General features: G+C 44.9%; 1 protein-coding gene across 2 annotated transcripts in view; it reads left to right on the forward strand.

Moving 5' to 3' along the window:
* The window catches only part of FAM222A (family with sequence similarity 222 member A), a 324,715-nt gene that overhangs the window by 294,507 nt on the left and 14,199 nt on the right, over window positions 1-16,009 (forward strand). The gene's annotated exons all lie outside the window — the stretch shown is intronic.

A 16,009-nucleotide genomic window follows, 5' to 3' on the forward strand; every position in this document is an offset into this window, starting at 1 on the left:
CAATAGGAGGAAATTTTTTTTCACTCGGAGAATAATTAAGCTCTGGAACGCTTTGCCAGAAGATATGGTAACAGCAGATAGCGTAGCTGGTTTTAAGAAAGTTTTAGACAAGTTCCAGGAGGAAAAGTCCATAGTCTGTTATTGAGAAAGACACAGAGGAAGCCACAGGGGAATGACTCTATAAATGGCGGCTAACTTAATTGGCAAAATACCCTTAACAGCCTCGGTAATGGGTAAAAAAAAAATTTAATTGGGCGATAGGTGCCTATCTGATTCCCGCTGAATGCCGGAGACTTGGCAGTCTAAGCAGTGGCGCGTAGCGAGGGTGAGAGACGCCCCTCCGCCCTCTTCTCCACACCTCCACACAACCGCTGGACTCCTCCCACTTTTCAGGTCTGCTTATGCTACTTAAAAGTTGGCCATTTGCGGCGCACGCCTCACTACCTCCTGCACTGCACCAGCGCACTTACTTTTACCGCTAGAAGTTTTAAGTTTTAATTGTTTTGTATGTCATTTTATTCATTTTACCTTGTTTAAACCACTGGACTCCTCCCACTTTTCAGGTCTGCTTATGCTACTTAAAAGTTGGCCATTTGCGGCGCACGCCGAAGGAGCGCACATTCCTGCTCCTTGGTGCGCTCCTTCGTGCGCAACCTGAGGGCGTTAATACTTCTTCCACTTTCACTAATTTTACTTCAGATTCTGTACAGGCTGAAATATCCAACACACAACATACCTGTAAGTTTATTCTTTTTAACTTCCCATTGATACTGGCTTACTTATATCTATCCCTCATAATGTCTTTGCACTTCCATAATAATTTAGTCGATACTTCGCAATCAATAAAAACCCAGACTAACAATTTCATACCATCTAACGATTTGGTAAATATACCTGTACACTGGGGTACACGTCCCTCAAACTTAATTTCACATATCCCTCGTCAACCAACACTGAAACAAGTTTTCCCTCCTCCTACACACATTATTAATCCTTTAAGTGACATCACTACCTCTTATCAGACTCATTTAAATATTGGACTCGTCAATGCAAGGTCCATTAAAGGAAAATACCATCTCATCAAAGAACTAATTATTTCACAAAACTTAAACATCTTATGTTTAACAGAATCTTGGCTAACGGATGGCGAAGAAGCCTATCTTTCCTATTGTTGCCCTCCTAATTATTCCTACACCTTCAATCATCGTTTCAAACGCAAAGGGGGCGGCCTAGCCATCATTTATTATAACAATTTAGTCCACTCTGTAGATCATTCCTCAGGAAATGTTACCATAGAATTTCTCCAAATTCAACTTAAGACCAATCCTAAAATAGATATTTTACTACTCTACATTCCACCCCCTATAAATCTCAGTAATTCAACTCTTTTACAAAATTTGCTTTTTGATTTTTGCTCATCATCAAATTACCCACTCATTTTAGGTGACTTCAACTTTCATTTCGATGAGCCATCAAATACCTATACTAAAGAAATTTTATCTTACACTAACACCTTGAAGTTACTGCCCATGATCCAGGATCCAATTCATTCAGCAGGTCATACTTTAGACATGATACTAACTCCGAAATCACAGTTTTTTTACCCTGGATAACCTCCTCAATGTTTCAGTCCCATGGTCAGATCACCATCTAATTTCTTTCAAGTTGCATCTAAGAAATAAAATAAAGCCGGTATTGCATCCTAGAAAAATTAGCTATCGCGATTACTCTAAACTCGAGGAAAAAAATATCCAACCAATCATAAACCCAGAAACACTAAATTTCTTAGAAGGCACCCTTGATGAGCACTTATCAATCTGGAAAACATCAATACAATCTCTACTGGAGAAGGAAGCCCCAACCATTAATAAACTCATTCCTATTCAAAAAATACGCAATCCTTGGTTCTCGCATGAGCTCTTATTGATCAAAAGACAACTGAGGTGGCTGGAAAGAAGATGGCGGAAAAATAAATCTGACGAAAACCAAAAATCATATAAAGAACTTGCATACTTCTACAAGTCTAAAATCAATTTCACAAAAAAACAATATTATTCCAAAAAAATCTCGAAGGCAAGAAACCCCTCTATTTTGTATTCAAATTTAAAATCCTTATCACCTAATGCACTGATAGATGCTAATAAAAATAAACCATCAGCCCAAGAACTCGCTAATTACTTTTGTGAAAAAATCAACATAATACGTAAAAACTTCGATCAACCCATATCTGATATCCTAATTGATAATCCAGATAACAATCTTCTTCCATTAGCAAAATGCTCTGCCTTTAACCTCCCATCCTTAGAGGATATCGAACGCCTTTTCCTCAAAGTAAACTTAAAAGGTTCTAGTTTAGAAATTATCCCTCCATTAATTTAAAAAAAATGTTTTTCCTGTTTTGGTCCATTCATACATCATTTTGTACTAAACAGCGTCAGCACAGGCATTGTTCCTTCCTCCTGGAAGTCTGCAGCAATTTTTCCTATACTGAAAGACCATAAGTTAAGTTCAGAGGAAGCCTCAAATTATCGCCCCATCACAAATATCCTTTTCTTGGCAAAGCTAACAGAACGAGTAGTTTTTGAACAGTTATCCGACTTTATCGAAGCAACAAATGTGTTGCAATCCCAATCAGACAGGATTTCGGAAAAATCATAATACAGAATACTCTCTGATCGGGTTAACCACAAATATAATCTATCACCTGGACCATCACAATTCAGTTATTCTCTTTTCTTTAGACTTATCCGCCGCATTCGACACCATCGATCATATCTTACTTTTAAACAGGCTAAAATCCATTGGTGTCCGCGACCAAGTTCTACAATGGTTCACCTCTTTTTTGTCAGATCGAAAATATACCGTACATTTTAATAATACTACTTCTAAATCTTTCTCCCTAAATTACGGCATCCCTCAAGGTTCAATACTATCACCACTGCTGTTTAATATTTTTCTATCGCCCCTTCTGAGCCTATGTCAATCCATAGGTTTCACAATCTACACATATGCGGACGATATTCAACTGTCCCATCCCATAAATCCAGAAAAATCAGAAGACATACATCAGATCAACCAGAAATTAGAAACAATCAAAAATTGGCTGAATTCCAATAGATTATCATTAAACATTAATAAATCAAAAGCTATGCTCTTTTCACACAAACAAGGACTACAGTTGTGCTCTACTTTCAACATCAATAATACTCCGATTAATATTGTTTCATCATTAAAATTATTAGGAGTCATTAGCGATGAAAATCTCTCTTATCATGAACACATAAGTAGCATAGTTAAATCCTGCTTTTATCGCATACGCCAAATTCGTTCTATTTCCAAGTTCCTGGAACCAAAATCCCTAAATATACTCATACACTCACTCATCATCTCAAAGCTAGACTACTGTAACTCATTATTACTAAATATTACCCAAAAAGAAAAGAAACGCCTGCAGATAATTCAAAATCTTGCCGTTAAATTAATTCACAACGGGAGAAAATATAACCATGTATCCCCCTTTCTGATTGCCTCACATTGGCTTCCCATCAATCATCGCATCATCTTCAAAATTTTGCTTTTGGTATTTAAAACTTTATCTACAAATGAACCGCAATTTATAAACAGGATACTCATCCCATACAACTCTTCTCGTTCCCTTCGCTCATCAAGCCAAGATCTTTTGGTAGTCCCTTCTTTGAAAGTGATTGGCACAAAACGATATGATATATTCTCAGTAGTTGCACCTCAAACCTGGAATTCTCTGCCCAAATATATTAGAGATGAAAAAGATATTAGTCATTTCAAAACTAACTTAAAAACCCTTCTGTTTAAAGATGCGTTTACCTCATATATGGAATAATTGCAGAGCACCAGTCTTTAAAAAAAAAAAAAAAGTAACCCTCCTATTGTTTTCTCCTTTTATGTTTCTCTCTTTTTAAAATGATTAATATTGTAACCTGATTCCCTCTTCCCTTCCTTCCAGTTGAGTTTGTTGGTCTGTAGGTCAAACCCCCTTTTTATTTTGATTTATTGTTATTGTTATTATTATTACCTTGTATTTTAATATATGTTCAAATTTGGATTTTATAGTAATTCGCTTAGTGTTTTATTTGTTATCATTATTCTGTATTTTATTTTACATTCAAATTTGGATTTTATTGTACATCGCTTAGTATTTTATGTATAAACGATTCATCAAATTTCAAATAAACTTGAAACTTGAAACCCTTCCCCCCCCTCCTGCCGCACGCGTGCCACTTCCCTTCCCTCGTACCTCTGTAACGTTCCTGACGTGAGCAGCAACCCCCAAAACAGTATTGAAGATGAAAAGTGAGGCAATTGGGAAACGCCAACAACAACTATGGACCTCACTAGTTAGGGTTCAGTTGTATTATCCTATATAATAAAACGCTAGCCGCGCATGCGCACTCCCGCCTGCATGTTCCGTGATCCGTAGGTCCGTGGCAGGCCGGAGAGCGGATGCGCGGTTAGGGCCCACACTCGAGCGCTGTGGCCGACTCAGGATCGTGGGAGGATGCGCCGCGTAAAATGCTGCACAGGTACTGGAGGGGGAGGGACATACCGCTTCTGCACATACCGGCACAAACCTCCCTCCAGCGTTGGCAGCCACAGCACGCTAAACAGGCTGCTTTGCAGCTTTCTCCTGCAGTTGAGTCCCTCTGCCCTGTCACTGATGACGTCATCAATGACGCGACAGAGGGACTCAACGGCAGAAGAAAGCCCCGAAACAGCCTGTTTAGCGTGCTGCGGCTGCCAACGTTGGAGGGAGGTTTGTTATTAAAGTCATCTCGCTGAGCGGGTCGTAGAGTCAGCGGGGGTTGGGTTGGGAGGGGAGAGAAGCGTCTGCCTCGGGTGCTTCAGGCAGCAGCAGCGTTTACAATTTGCTACTGTTGCCGGCTTCAGGCCTTCCTCTCTGGCCGGTCCTGCATACTTCCTGTTTTCATGAAGACAGGACCCGCCAGAGAGGAAGACCTGAAGCCAGCAACAGCAATGAATTGTGAATGCTGCTGCTGCCCGATGAAGTAGTTCAAGGAGGAAAGGGAACAGAGGGGGAGAGAATGGCTTGGAGGGAAGAAGAGATGGCAGGACATGGAGGAAAGGAGGAAGGTATGCCAGACCAAAGGAAAAGAAAGGAGGAGATGGAGCGAGGCCATATGGAACAGAGAGAGAGAGGACGGACACTGGATGGAAAGAGAAGAGAGGGCAGTGAATGGAAGGGGCAAGACAGAGGGTGAATAGTAGATGGAAGGGGTAGAGAGAGGGAGACAGACACTGAATGGAAGTGTGGAGGACAGGGGGAGCAGACGTTGGAAGGAAGTGGGGAGGAGAAAGAAAAAAGGACACATGTAGGATTGAGAGAAGAGGATAGAGTTAGAAATAAAGATAGACAGACAAGAGGCCAGGGAAAGACACAGACAGAAAGAATGACAGCGTCCAAGGAGAGAGAGACAAATAAAAAAAAAACCAAAAACAGACAGACATCTACTCTAGCACCCGTTAATGTAACGGGCTAAAACACTAGTGGCATATAAGCCACTAATTCTGTTTATATGTAGCTGTGTTGTCTTTCTTCAAAATAAATAAAGACTAGAAAACAGCATATGTTTCATTTTTCACTTATTTTTTACTTATCATTGCATGCAGTGCCTCTAGCATGCCCCGACAGGACCCGCTTCGCCCATAAGGGCTTTTTCAAGCGTTCTTTGAGGAGCTCTTTTCTCAGCGGCCTTGCAATTCTGGGGCTAGAGCTATTCTGCACCTCCGTCCTCTTCTCCACACATCCCTTCCCCGCCCCCCTCCCTGCCCCGCCATCCCCCCCTTCCCCGCCCCGCCACACGTGTGGCGCTTCCCTTCCCCCCTACCTCTGTAACGTTCCTGGCGTGAGCAGCAACCCCCATGCTGCTGTGTTGCCAGCGTCGGCTTTTCCTCTGACATCACTTCCTAAGCGCGGGTTCAGGAAGTGACATCAGAGGAAGATCCAACGCTGGCGTAACAGCAGCTCGAGGGTTGCTGCTCGCGCCGGGAACGTTACAGAGGTACGGGGGAAGGGAAGCAGGCGCGGCAGTGGGGCGGCCAGTAAGGAGCGTGGAAAGGAGGGCGGGCGCCTGTGCCCTCACCAAGACGGCGCCTGGAGAGGACCACCCTCCACGCCTCCCTTCCCACGCCATTAAGGCAGATCGCTCCTGAGCTGCTCCAAATACTCAGAACATCAGAAAGAGACTTCACATGCTGGTAATCAAAGGCAGCTTGAAACTGCAGTCGGCAGTGACTTTTGTGTTCAAAAAACAGCTGCCGCATGGTTTCTTTACAGATTAAAAAAAAAAAAAAACCGAAGGTAAAAGGCATCTGGCTCTGGCAAGCACGGTGTGAATTGGCCACATGCAAGGCACGTGTTGCATCTTTCCTGTTTTGTTTTTTTTGTACTGAGCTTTACCTGAGCGTCCCTGCCAAAGACTGATTTGGGAAAGCTATGAGTGAGAATCGGCCCTGAAAGAAAACCTGTTCAAATAAAAAAAATTAAATAAATTGCAGCCGAAGCAGAGTGGCAGCACGGCAGATGGAGATGGGTTGTAGGCTGTTTTCGCTTTCATGTGCACATGTGGGATTAGACAGGGAGGGCCTGCAGTTGTCTTAGTAAACTGCTCTCTGAACGCTGCGCTATTCAGTCCCTGTAGCTAGGGAGAGTAAAGAAACGTCGGCTTTCGTCTCGGCGTGGAGCAAGGCTACTGATGCGAGGCTTAACGCCACAATATCCGTTTGATTGGTGTATGTCTCTGGAATGAGAGGGCATAGGATGAAATGAAGAGGCTCCGGAATAATCTAAGGATATACGTTTTTACAGAAAGGGTGGTAGATGGCGTGGTACAGTCTCCCGATAGAGGTGGTGGAGACAGAGACTGTGTCTGATTTCAAGAAAGCCTAGCGTAGGCATGTGGGATCTCTTAGAAAGAGGAAGAGACGATGGTCACTATGGCTGGGCAGACTGGATGGGCCATTTGGCCTTTATCTGCCATCATGTTACCATGTTTCTGTATCAAAAATCAAATTACCAGCTTTCTTTTCACTTATTTGTTAATTATTGTGTTTTTTTCTTTATTTCCCCCAATAAATATTTTTTTTAATGTTAATAAGTGCTCAGTCTTGTGTTTCCTGCATGGAGACCATGGCAAGGTTGTTCCAGGACCATCATCGCGCTTATAAGTCCTGTACCTTAAACATTGTTCTTACTTATAACACAATCCTCTCATCCAATCTTACATATATACTGTTTACTTTCTGTTTATAAGAATAAAAATTGTAAATATCTGAAAAAAACAAAATTCCACTTATCTCAATCAATTTGGACGATGAGGAATGACTGCTATGGCTCCATGATTATATTTTCTTCATGACATCAATAAATATGTGTAAATCATGCAGAAGTCCATATTGTACGTAAGTGCTAATGTGCTTCTTATACTCCTCAACCCAGTCCTGAGTTTCGCCTCACTGGCTTCTTCAGGAGGAGTTTACTCTAAATTTGAGTGCTTTGTTAATGTATACACCACGGCTAGCTCGGAACATCAGCGCAGAGGAGAATATGCCCGTGGTGGATAGATTAACAAAGCACTCGGTTAGATTCTTGCTGCTTACCTCTGCTCCCAGCTGACAAAAGGGTCACCTGTCCCTATCAGCATTTCCTCTAAGGTACAGCATGCACAACCACACACAGTTCTTAATATGGCCCTGCGTCATTCCTGAACCTGCTGCAGGAGAAGGGTAGGAGTCTCTGCCACTGGAAATACAGCTCAGTGAAGCTATGACTGTGTTCTTAAGTATGAGTCATTCTTAAGCCGAGCATCTGTAACCTGGGGACTGGCTGTACTCGACTCACATAAGAACATAAGAGTTGCCATATTGGGATAGACCAAAAGATCCCTCAAACCCAGTATCCTGTTTCCAACAGTGGTCAACCCGGATCCCAAGTGCCTGGCAGAAACCCAAAGAGTAGCAACATTCCAGAGCTGAAATTGTGATGTCATAATGCCTCATTTCACCAATGCCTAAGAGCCAGCCACAGCAGTGATGTCACAATGGCTTGATTATGTTTTTAAAGCTGTTCTTAAGTTGGATTTGTATGTAACTCAGGACTTGTAGATTTTCAGATTCTTGCTGCTTATCTCTGCTCCCAGCTGACAAAAGGGCCGACTGTCCCTACCAGTGTTCCCTCTAAGGTACAGCATGCACAACCACACACTGTTCTTATTGTGGCCATACATCATTCCTGAATCTGCTACAGGAGAAGGGTAGGAGTCTATGCCGCTGGAAATACTGCTCAGTGAAATCAAATGAAGTCGCGACTGTGTTCTTAAGTACGGGTCGTCTGTAACTTGGGGACTGCATGAACCAGTGTTTAATTATAATCTCCAGGGAGTGGTGAGTACAGCACTGGTGAGTCTGGATGGGACTGTGCAGGTCTTTATCTGCCCTCACTTATTGTGTTGCTCTGTGGATGTAGAATGACTTGGTCAGGGTGGGTCATGGTGTTGGCAGGGCCTTGCGTATATAAATTAGTAAGAACTGGGAAATAATCCGTGATCAGGCCAGCCCTGGCTTTGATCTTGCGTAAGCAGAGATTACTTGGCTTCTCTGTTCAGATAGCTACAGGCCAGCTGTAAGAAACTCCCTAGCAGTCAAGGTACAGGTGTCCAGGATGGCCTGCGGCGTGGGCAGGGATCCTCATTGCTCTCCTGTCGGAACTCCTGCCAGAAAAGAACAGATAACTCAAAACATTCAGCAGGTAGAACGTCGCCAGATGTTCCATCACATTCAGGCATGAGGCAGCCTCCTGTCAAACACAAAAAATGTTAGTTTAAAGTACAGTATATATTTATTGCCTTCTCTTTGGCAGCCTTCAGAAAGAATAAAAGTACTCGGACTCAGAAAGAATAAAAGTCACGTTAGTACTCGGACCACAAAGCCATCTGTACACACAGGAATTTCAGCGAGGACAAACATTCGCTGGACATTTCCATAAAAGAGGTGGTCAGTGGTGTAGGGTGCAGGGGGGCGGTCCGCCCCAGGTGCACCTATCCTATTGCTCCTTCTCTGCCCCCCACTACCACGCTTCCCTTCCCCTCCCCGTACCTCTTTAATGCTCCCAGCAACCCCAATCTGCTGCTCGCTCCAGCGTCTTCTCTTCCTCCGACATCACTTCCTAGATTCGCGCCCAGGAAGTGACATCAGAGGAAGAGCCCACGCTGGCGTGAGCAGCAGGTTCGGGTTACAGCTCGCGCCGGGAACGTTAGAGTTACGGTAGGGGGAAGTAAGGGGCTTGAACACACAGCAGGGGGAGGCGGGGAAGAAGCAGATGGGGGTGGGAGCGGAGAAGAGGGCGGGGAGGGGCATCAGGTGCCTCTCACCCTCACTACGTCACTGGATGTGGTACCAGTGATATAAGATGTAGAACCTCTCATAGGTTGTATAACTTCCCCAAGTCAGAAAACCATGTTTTTTGGATAAGGGCAAGGAAAAGTGCCACTTGGTACCTATCAACCTGGGGTTACCAGATTTCTTCTTTAAATAAAGAGGACACCTGGCCCCGCCCTAATCTGACCCCCTAGCCCCGCCTACACACAAACCTCTTGTCTCCAACCCTGAGCTCGGGGCCGCTTCTGGAAGACCTCCATGCATGCGCGGATGACATCTTACACACGCATATGATGTCATCACGATGTCCAAGCATGCGCAGAGGCCCTCCAGAAGGGGCCTTGAGCTCAGGGCCTTCCAAAACCCGGTCAAATTGCCAAGTTTTATAAATCCTCCGAGCACCTGGACAGTCCTCTAAAAAGAGGACATGTCCAACCCTATTATCAACCCTTCCCACCTTGAATCCTTCAGTCACTTTTGATGCCTTTTCCATGGTGACAAGTGCCCAGCCATGTGAGTTCTTAGGGCTGAAGTGCCTCTGCTTTTCCCTTGCACTGCTGGCTTTGCCACACAGCTGTCCCAATGCCAAGCATCTGAGCAAAGATGGGGAGTTAGAGAGATGGGGAGGACACTCGTAGGGACAGAAAAGAGTGTTAAGTGTTGGAGGTACAGAGGAGAAGAGTGCAGGAGCTGTGGGAAGGGGCAAGGCTAAAAGGAGGGGTTGGGCCTATGTTGGTAATCAAAGGAATATAAATACTGTATTTGGATTTAGGGGCCTCTGGATTTAGCTCAGGCCTTTATAGCAGTAACATAAGAACATAAGGATTGCCATACTGGGACAGACTGAAGGTCCATCAAGCCTAGTATCCTGTGTCCAACAGTGGCCAACCCAGATCCCAAGTAGTAAAACAGATTTTGTGCTGCTCATCCTAGGAATAAGCAGTGGATTTCCCCAAGCCATCTCAATAATGGCCTGTGGACTTCTCTTTTAGGAAATTATCCAAACCTTTTTTAAACCCCGCTAAGCTAACTGATTTCACCAAATTATTTGGCAACAAATTCCAGAGTTTAATTACACATTGTGTGAGGAAATATTTTCTCCTGTTTATTTTAAATCTGCTACTTAGTAGCTTCATCGTAAGACCCTTAGTCCTAGTATTTTTGGAGAGTGAACAAGCGATTCACAACTACCCTTTTCACTCCACTCAGTATTTTATAGACTTCTATCATATCACCCCTGAGCCGTCTCTTCTCCAAGCTGAAGAGCCCTAGCCACTTTAGCCTTTCCTCATAGGGAAGTCGTCCCAAACCTTTTATCATTTTCGTCACTTTTCTCCATATCTTTTCTAATTCCGCTATATCTTTTTTGAGATACGGCGACCAGAACTGCACACAGTATTCAAATTGCAGCCGTACCATAGAGCGATACAAGGGCATTATAACATTTTCATCTTTGTTTTCCATTCCTTTCCTGATAATTCCTAACATTCTATTTGCTTTCTTAGCAGCTGCCGCACATTGAGCTGAGGGTTTCTACGTATCCTCAACAATAACAACCTAGATCCTTTTCCTGGTCAGTGACTCTTAACATGGAAACTTGCATCACGTAGCTATAGCTTGGGTTCCTCTTTCCCATGCATCACTTTGCACTTGCTCACATAAAACGTCATCTGCCATTTTGACACCCAGTCTTCCAGTCTCACGAGGTCCTCTTGCAATCTAATATAATAAAACGCTAAGCCGCGCATGCGCACTCCCACCTGCATGCGCCCGTTTTCCGTGAGATGTAGGGCACCTGAGGTAGGAGTGCGCATGCGCGCGAATCTCTCTCTGGCCGGTCGTCGGAGTCGTCTTCGTGCCTCTCCCCGGTACACCCGAACCCCTGTTCAGCCTCCCATCCGACCCTACCTTCGGCTCCCTTAGTCCCTTGCCGCCGCTCCTCTTCTCTTCCCGCCCTGCGGTCCCGACAAACGTCCTTACTCCAGCAGGGGCCGCAGCACTGTAAACACGCTGCTTCGCGGTCTGCTACTGCCCTGATTTGCTCTGCCTGACACCGGCAGAGCAAATCAGGGCAGTAGCAGGCCGCGAAGCACCGTGTTTAGAGTGCTGCGGCCCCTGCTGGAGTAAGGATGTTTGTTGGGACCGCGGGAAGGGGACTAAGTTGGCCGGTAGTGCTGTTTTTCCGTGATGGAGGTCTGAGCGAGCTCTCCCAGAGTCTGGCCTGCACCAAGACGCGCTTCTACGGCACTACGGCTAACACGCGAAAAGAAAATAAAGAAAACGTTGGCCCCCGCCGAAGAAGCGGAAGGTGGAGGAGGGGCGTGAGGAGCCGGAGCGCTGTATGTAAGTGTATGTGTGCGTGTGTATAGCCGAGGAGGAAGTGCAGCAGGAGCAAGGAGGTGGGGAGAGTGGATTTCCCCTACTTGGATGTCAGGCATCAAGAGGATTGGAGTAAAAGCTTTGGTCCTGCGATCCTCACTCTTTTCCTGGGCTACTGCTGGACAGGGGGGGAGCAGGACGTAAAGGAGAAGAGCTACTGCTGGACAGGGGGAGCAGGGAAAAGAGGGGGGGTGCTGCTGGACAGGGAGGAGGTAAAAGTAAGGGAGAAGGGCTGCTAGCACCCGTTAATGTAACGGGCTAAACAACTGGTTTTTCATAATCCTCTTGTGATTTAACAACTTTGTGTCATCATCTCACTAGTTATTCCCATCTCTAGATCATTGATAAATATGTTAAAAAGAAGCGGTCCCAGCACAGACCCTGGCGAACCCTACTATTTAAATCTTCCAAAAAATAAACACAGGAACAAGAGAGAAAAAAAATATATTCTATCAATACCTCTCTGGGATATTTTTCATTATATTCCTGGAAAGTGGAGCATCTTCTCTACTGTGATCTGCTTACTCTTTATTAAAGGAGGAAGAGAGCCTCAGAGCCCCGTATGCTGCAGTTATTTGTATTAGAACATAAGAACTGCTGCTGCTGGGTCAGACCCAGAGTCCATCGCGCCCAGCAGTCCGCTCACACGGTGGCTCCTAGGTCAAAGACCAATGCCCTAACTGAGACTAGCCCTACCAGCGCACGCTCTTGTTCAGCTGGAACTTGTCTAACTTTGTCTTGAATCCCTGGAGGGTGTTTTCCCCTACGACAGACTCCGGAAGAGCGTTCCAGTTTTCTACCACTCTCTGGGTGAAGAAGAACTTCCTTACGTTCATACGGAATCTGTCCCCTTTCAACTTTAGAGAGTGCCCTCTCGTTCGCCCTACCTCCCGTCTTTAATCGTGCCGTCTCTGCCCAGTGCTTTCTTGCCGACGAGAGCTAGCTGGCGTTTCGCTATTACAGCCAGCTGGCTCTCGTCGGCAAGAAAGGACTGGGCAGAGACGGCACGATTAAAGACGATTCTAAAGTCCCGATTCAGATTAGTTTGTGCAATTGCAAACAAAGTTTTTTGAGCGATAAGACAGCTATTATGAAGTGTTTGAATGGCTGTTATTCAAACAGCTTTGAAAGTTTATACCATTATTCATTTGGTCGGGGCTGGAGGTTTTTGAGCCAGTGAGGTTTCTACCCTTTCTAGTATGTCTGCTTAATACAAATAACTGCGGCATACGAGGTTCTGAGGCTCTTCCTCCTTTAATAAATAGTAAACAGATCACAGTAGAGAAGATTCTCCACTTTCCAGGAATATAAATATAATGAAAAATATCCCAGAGAGGTTGTGATAGAACTCTACTATTTACCCTTCTCCATTGAGAATATTGACCATAAGAAGTTGCCTCCGCTGAGTCAGACCAGAGGTCCATCGCGCTCAGCAGTCCGCACCCGCGGTGGCCCATCAGGTCAATGACTTGTTTAGGTGGTCCCTGACTTTTCCTCTAACTTATCTCTACTTGTATCTGTACCCCTCAATCCCCTTATCCTTCAGGAATTTATCTAAACCTTCCTTGAACCCCCGTAGCGTGCTCTGCCCTATCGCAACCTCCGGGAGTGCGTTCCATGTGTCCTCCACCCTCTGAGTAAAGAAGAACTTCCTAGCATTTGTTCTAAACCTGTCCCCTTTCAATTTCTGCGAGTGCCCCCTTGTACTTGTGGCTCCCCACATTCTGAAGAATCTGTCCCTGTCTACCTTCTCTATGCCTTTCAGGATTTTGAAGGTTTCTATCATGTCTCCTCTAAGTCTCCGCTTTTCCAGGGAGAATAGCCCCAGCATTTCCAACCTGTCAGCGTATGAAAAGTTTTCCATACCTCTTACCATTTAAACCTACTTTCTGTTTTCTGTCTTAATCCATAATAGGGCATTACCTCCTATCCCATGACTTTCTAATTTCCTCAGAAGTCTTTCATGAGGTACGTTGTCAGATGCCTTTTGAAAATCCAGCTACACAATATTAGGATTACCAGATGTCTGGGGACACCCAAACATGTCCTCTTTATCCAGGCTCCCGGATGGACTTTCCAAAACCTGCCATTTGTCCGGGTTTTGGAAAGCCCCGACGAGCTCCGACCGCATCTGGAGGGTCTCTGAGCACGTGTTCAAGGCCCAGTTAAAAGCCTACCTCTTCGAGAGCACTTTAGATCCCCAACTCCTCTCACCTTGGGTTCTGCATCCCCAACCCTATATGTCAAGTCTGTCTGTCCAAGTTGGATTGTAAGCTCTTCGAGCAGGGACCGTTTATTAAATGTCAAAGCGTATAACGCTGCATACGCCTTTCAGCGCTATATAAGTGAGGTCCATAAGCAGTCTGCAAAAGTTGCATGTTTAACTTCTGTTGGGTTGGGGGGGGGGGTTCCACATAAAAGGAAGGGAGTTTGGATGGTTATATTACAAATTGCTCTCACAGAATTCATTGAAACCTCTTTTTTTTTCTGTAGATTTAGTCACCTTTTCCTGGAGATGGTGACATACAATAAGGTTATTGTAATCATTTGAGGAACCAAGTAAGCTGCCATCATTTCTTTTTATATAGGGGATGTGTGGCGCAGGGGTTAGAGCTACAGCCTCAACACCCTGAGGTTGTGGGTTCAAATCCCTTGCTGCTCCCTGTGACCCTGGGCTAGTCACTTAATCCCCCCATCACCCCAGGTCCACTAGATAGAGTTTGAGCCCACCGAGACAGATAGGGAAATATGATAAAGTACCTGAATGTAAAACCATTTAGGTTAAAAGTGGTATATAAATAAATAGATACAGTTGAATGAGTTTTAGAATTAATAATTGTGCTACTTGTGTCCCTTCCTCATTTGGCTTTAGATTGTTGAACGTCGTGCATTGTTATGGCTGTTTTGCATCTGATTATTATAACTAGTTTGTTTTTAACTGTTTTGTGTCCTGTTATTACAAATGGGAGCCCGAGACCTTGTGTCGATGGGCGGAATATAACACGTTGCTGGTAGGTCGGAGTGCCGGGTTTTGAAAAGCCGTCCGGATGCCTGGACGGTCCTCTAAAAAGAGGACGTGGCCGGATAAATCCGGACATCTGGTAACCCTAGTCTTTATCCCACTGAACGCAGAGGTTTGTAGTTCAGTTGTTGCTAGAGAGAGAAGATCCGGATCTTTTCCAGATAAGCCCCGCCACTAATGGAAAAAGTGGACGCGCCGAAAGTTAAGCCCCGCCACCTTTTGCCAGCGCACGCAACCTTAACCAGTGAAGTTCTCAGCACAACGCGGCACGATGTGTATAAAGTAAAGTGGGGGGGGGTTCCCCCCACACACCCCCGTCGGAGCACCCAAAAAAAATTATAAAAAAGAGGATATGAAATTTAACATTATAAAAAAATAGGATAAACTGTCGACCATTTTTTTAAGGGCTCCGACAGGGGGGCGTGGGGGGGAAAAACCCCCCCCCCCCCACTTTACTTTCTACAGATCGTGCCTCTTTTTTATAATTTTTTTGGGGTGGCGGGGGATATCTTTTTGGCGGGGCTTATCTGGAAAAGATCCGAAGATCCAGGATGGCTGCCAGTTTAGCTGAGGGTCTGGGTATGGCCGCTCTTCTTTGAAGCAGTTAAGCTGGAGTTGTTTTAACAGTAAACAGCCCACTCCCTTACGGTGAGCTGAGACAACTTGGCCTGTTTCACCGTGGGGCACAGGCCAGCTTGTTCCAGTCTGTCACTGGAATTTTGTTGGCCAGCTTAAGCAGCTTGTAATCATCACTGTTAAAACCACTCATATCGCCAGGACATTTTTAGACTTTAATACTGCCAGGCTTGGTCTGCAACAGGTGGGCACAGAGTGAGCCTATTAAAGGCCTGTTTGTGCAACCAGGGGACGGGGAAGAGAGAGGCATTTACATAGTTTACCTTTAGCTCATTTGAAGAAATAGAGTGTGCTGGACTTTATCACCAAGCCTATGAATCAAACAGTTAACTTACAGGATAGAGAATGACATGGGGACAAATTTGTCCCCGCAGGAACTCAATTTCCCCGTCCCCACGAGTTTTGTCACTGTCCCTGCCCCATTCCTGTAAGCTCTGCCTTAACCACACAGGCTTTGAACACTTATGATTTTAAAGGGTTTGAAGCTTGCGCAGATGAGGACAGAGCTTAGGCATTGGTGGAATGAGGCATTATGACATCACA

This window comes from Geotrypetes seraphini, chromosome 8 (genome assembly GCF_902459505.1).
Source record: "Geotrypetes seraphini chromosome 8, aGeoSer1.1, whole genome shotgun sequence".
Classification (NCBI taxonomy): domain Eukaryota; kingdom Metazoa; phylum Chordata; class Amphibia; order Gymnophiona; family Dermophiidae; genus Geotrypetes; species Geotrypetes seraphini.